The sequence below is a fragment of the Micropterus salmoides genome, unplaced genomic scaffold, assembly GCF_014851395.1.
Source record: "Micropterus salmoides isolate LMB-PRFRI ecotype aquatic unplaced genomic scaffold, ASM1485139v1 Ms_hic_scaffold_20, whole genome shotgun sequence".
Classification (NCBI taxonomy): domain Eukaryota; kingdom Metazoa; phylum Chordata; class Actinopteri; order Centrarchiformes; family Centrarchidae; genus Micropterus; species Micropterus salmoides.
Window position 1 is genome coordinate 13563114 of NW_024041151.1, and position 5693 is coordinate 13568806.

Below are 5693 nucleotides of genomic sequence, written 5' to 3' on the forward strand. Positions count from 1 at the left end.
TTACATAATATAAGTTTGTTGTATCTAGTATGATCTGTTGGCAGTTTGAGGGGGAAAAGTGCACAAACGTGCAAATTCCAGGCCTTAACAACTGAACTGTAACAAACTGTCTACTTAATAGTAATTTATTAGAATTTAGTTTACACGTTACTCTGAATAATGTATTACTGAGTGCACCAATAGTATATTATGTGTAATGATTTTTGTTTAAGCAAATAAAAAACAGAATGTAGTATATCAAAAAGTAGACATGGACAATAAATTCACATACTAGCAGGATTAGATTGCCATGATTTTATAATAAATCTAGCTTGTTCAAAAACATAATATATAGAGACATGTTAAGTATTTGCTACATGTAAAATGTTGCATCATAATGTACCAATAAAAAATGTGCAAAGAGTTTGGTTGTCAGTCATCAGTTTGGTGGAAGGGAGAGGTGTAATATTTTACATTAAATTGCAACCACAGTTGATCTATTGGCCACAGTCGACTAGGTCACCAGTTACAAGACATTTCAGAGGCAGCATCACTGTTTCGTCGTGTGCGGATGGGAGACCAGCCAAACTCCGACTGGGCGTCCTCAGCCTGCTGGAAGCGTCCCAATCGGTATCCGCCATGTTTGGAACCCTGCTTCCCTGCCCATGCACGAGGCTTAGGATTCATCTGGAAACAAATTAAGCAGAAATTATTATCCAGTGTGTCCCAGAAACAGTACAAAACAGAAAAAGGGATTTCATCAATTTTCTGACTTTCAAAACTGATGAACCAAATAAAGCTGCTTGCTAAATCCAACTCCTTCAGTTTCTCACCTGAACAAAAACAGCTGTGTTCATGTGAAGAGTCTCTAATCGCTCTGACAAGTGATTCAACCATTCCAGATGGTCAGCGATAGACTGGGACAGATCACTGTTGCTCTGTATAAGAAGAAAATAATGTCAGAATCATAGACTGTATATAAAACAGAAGAGAGCTCAAGGAAAATGAGATTTGAAAATAGGACAGGACGATATTGCCATAAATCTTATCACGATAAAAAGTTCCATATTAAGTGATAATTATCACGATAAGTATCAAATCATTATTTCTTTCGAGTTTAAAGGTTTTGATTTTTCCTCCTGAGTGAAAGTTGAAGAAACGTGATGGTTAATTGTGGTTTAAACTCTGAAACTCTTTAAATCTGAGGTAGAACATTCAAAACAATTACGTTAAAATCTCAACAAATATGCATGAGTAAAATTAAGTCAGTCCTTTATCCTCAACAAAATAAACATCTTAATAAAAAAAATTAAGTCCTAATTTGTGTATGATTCCAGTGAATACAATCAAACATTTATTGAACATCTGTTATATTGTTGTTGAAAAAAAATTATATTGCGATAATTATTATTTTTATTATAATATTATAATTATATTTTTATTATTATTGTTTTATTGTCCAGCCTTATTTGAGAACCGTTTTTATTATAGATGGGGATTAATAATGTACCCCAGACAAGCTGTCCTTCAGTTCAACTGCAGCAAGGCGAACATGCTCCAGTTTGTCAGTCTGCTCTTTCAGACGGTCGTCCAGCTCCTGCATCATCATCAGGCCTTCATCAGGCCTAACGCCTCGCTTGGTAGACATCCTGGGTCACAGAAACACACCTGTTATTTAAAGAAAATCAAACATACTGGCTTGTGACATGAGGCCAATTAGAAAGTATTAGCATCAACCAAGAACATTTTGTCATGTAAACGTGTTGCTTTATTGCAATCACCTACCAATGAAGCAGCCATTTGTGTTTAACGATTGACTCCCTTTTTAAACAAAATTAGCACATTTTAGAAATGGATTCCTTTGAGCTCAACATAATGTTAAAGCTATAGTAAATGAACTTCCGTTTCAGTCAAGCCCTTTCCAAACGAGTTCACGCAGTGCTAAAAAAAGCCTGTAACCTCTAAGTAAATGTGTCCGTATTTGCAGTATACCAGAGTTTTGTCTGTGGCAACAATCCCGCGCTGGTGCACTGATAGTGACGTGTTTCACGCCGACCAGCAATGATTGTTTTAACAGAGTTGAAGGGGGAGCAAGTTGCAACCATAGCAACGTTGGGACAATGTAGGCTACAGAGTATAGTGGAGGCATACATCACGAGAATTTGTCCACAGCGTGTAATGACTCTCATTGCCAGAAGAGGGAGACAAAAGTTCTGCGTTGCCGGTTTAAATGTTTGAGAATTCAAGCATTTCTTTGCTGACATTAAGCACAACCACCAGAGGGAAGCTCTCTTTCCACAAACATTAACTTTGTAACACTATGTGCTACAGTAGAACAAACCTGCTACCATCTATTGACTGTAAATGTCAAGATTTGAATACAACCAGTAATAACGGGTAACACAACGATGACACTATTCTCCCCAATAGTAAAAAGTCTGGTCACATTTTACAGTTGTCACCATTAAAAAGCTTAACAATGTGTGAACCACTTCACTGGTCATGAGAAATACAGCAACTTAAGGTTTTTCCAGTAACTGAACAGCAAAATCTGGATTTAACATCCATCCATCGTCAACTGCTTATCCTGCGTACAGGGTCGCGGGGGGGTGAAAGGCGGGGTACACCCTGGACTGGTCACCAGTCCATCGCAGCTGGACTTGCTTAAATCAGATTTAGTGAAACATTGCAGACTGTAAAGTACAACATTAAATAACCACAGCTTTTCTGTTTCACAATCAATCTTGACCAAGACCACCAAGACTAGGTGCATACAACTGGGCTTCTGGTTTTGGCAAACTGTCAAATCAGTTTAAGGTTTGCCCTCACAGTTTTGTTTATTATCATGGTGACAAAATTATCAATTCATCTTTCAATTATTTTCTCAATTGATCAATTCATTATGTAGTCCATAAAATGTCAGAGTCTAGTGAAAAGTGTCTATTGCAGTTTCCCAGAGTCCATGGTGACACCATCACATTTTGTTCACAACAGTATAAAATCCAAATTCTGTTTACAATTATATAAATCAGTGAAAAACATCATAATTACAAGAGAATGATCATTGTTTTTGCCTGATAAACGACTAATCGATTATCCAAATAGTCGACTATTGATTTTCTGTTGACGAAGGAACTAACAACACGGTAATGACGTTATAACTGGTCGCCAATTTATTTTAATAAATTTGTTTCAAGTTATACAACAGTTAGCTCGACCCAGGCAAGATGGCTGACATGTTTTACGCTGAGGAGCAGGAGCGACATTTAATTTTTTACCATTTAACGTTAATCCCATTCATCAAACTGAACCAAGTTACCATATTCAATATTTCGAGTTAAACGTTGAACTTTGGGAAGAACTGTGTCGCTATCATGCGTCGTTTGTGTGCAGGGATTGTAGCGAAGCGGACACAGACGCTTTTAGCTAACAGCACATCATGGCTCTGAAACTTTACTCCCACTTTACAATATTTACACTACAAACTAAGAAAACTTCTCAACGGTGGAAATGTTAAACGTTATTCGCGCGTGCAACACACCAGTCAACACACACGAGACACTTTCTGTCCCCCAGACTGCTAGCGTTAATTAACCTAGCTAATTAATTATTGCAACATGGGCAATAAAAAAGTTAAAAACAAGTGACGCTACCTTGTTTATCTGAAGTAGAAACACTCAATTGCTCGTTAAATGCTGTGGTGAAGTACGTGACTTCCTCACTCCGCGCTCACAAGAGGGAAAACTTTTCTTCGCCCAGACAAGCTCCTTTGTCCTGCAAACATCTCCGGAATCTCACCTATGACGTCATGCAGCCTGCTTTTTACAGGTGTGTTATTATCGGACATTACGGTAATTGTAAATTAAATACAATTGAGCGAATTGAGAAACCAATCACTCAATATTGCAGAAGTCTATCTAGTAATGCTGGGTCATTAATTTTTCAATCTTACAAAAATGCGTTGCTGAGTGCTTTCTATACTTACAACAGTGCTTTCCCAAACTTTTTGAATTGTGACCACTTACAATGAAGTCGTGTCTATTTGTGACCCCTTGTCAGTCATCAGTTTGGTGGAAGGGAAGGTGCAATATTTTACATTAAATTGCAACCACAGTTGATCTATTGGCCACAGTATAGGGGGGCAGACAAAACGGCATAATTATCCTCTCAAATCCTTTTAATCGTCTTGGGACCCCTTAGGTTTATCTTGAGACTCATTTGGGGGTCGTTGCCTGCTGGTTGGGAACAACTGGTCTAGAAGCAGGGTGTTGCTCCGACTTAAAATTAGTACAATTCCTAACTAGGCAAGTGCCAATGTAGAGAGCTTGTTGGACAAGGGTGAACAGTGCAGCCACTTTGAAAAAGGCACTTTGAACAAACAGCAGCTGTCCTAAAGACACAATATATAAACAGTTTGTTTTTTCCCCTGGAAATAGTCCTGGACACACCCTAAAATCCTTCCTCCATAATTTCTGCTTTCACAAGGATTTGATGCATGATTTTAATATGACAAAGTGAGAATACACGATCAACAGTACATTTAAGAAATCACAACTGCTTTATTTCTTCTTTCAATAAGCTCTTTTCTTTTTTTCTTTTTTTTTTTAAACAAGGGAGTAATGACCCAAATATCTGAAAGGATGATAAAGATCAGGAAGGATAAATAGAATGCTGGATCAGCTGTAGAAAGCACTGGTCCTCTGACAAAATGAAATATGCATCTTAAAAGTACAAAAAAAAAAAATGTCAGGGCAACATTTCGGTGCAGGTACAATGATGAGAAGCATCGAGATCTTTTGCAGTAAGGGATAAGAGGCAGACACACTCCAAGTCCAATAAACCTATCAAGTGAAAGCAGTCCATTCTGAGAGCACAGTGACCTTTTCAACGTTAAATCCATTATAGTGCCACAATATCTAAAATGAAATGTGGGTTTAAGCCTCCCCTCGCTGACAAGGCTCGACTGTACAGTTAAGTATGCATATACATATATACCAGTGAAACACTGTCAAAGATAAAATCGTAACATTTTGTAGTGTCATGGAGCGTTATGGTAAGCAGTAACATTTAACCAGTTATGACATTGGCATTGTGAGCTTCAAAATGATGTCCATTACAAAAAAATCCAAAACAATATAAATGACTCCAACAGCTTCACATTTTAGAAGAATAGAACACTTTAAAAGTCCTTCGTAGTCCACTGGAACTGCAGTGCTCGCAAAAAAATAAAAGCTTAAGCAAAGATTTTTAATTTTAATTCAGTTAAGCAATGCTAAACGCCCCCCCGTTTGTGATGATTAGCTGCTAACAGGAAAAACTAAAATGCTATTTGGACCCTGATTGTGATTATTGTTAGGCTGCATTTATTGCTAGTGCCACCTTAGAGACCAGATGCTGAATAATCAAATGGTGATGAGCCTGTTTCTTCACAATTCCCCACAGTACGGTTAAGTGGGATTTTAACGTAATTAGAGATAAGTCTTTTAAGAGCCTTAAAAAGGGAAAGAAAAGCAAAAAACGGCCCAGGCTGAGGGACGTAAAAATTATCATTTACATCACATGTTCATTAACAGACAATTTGATTAATTACAACCCAAACAAAGCGATAAGAAAGCAAACATTTTCAATCAGCTATTTTGGGGGGAGGAGGAAGCTTTACAGCAATTGTGAATGCAGTCCCCCCACCCACCCCCATATAACTTCACAATGAGCCC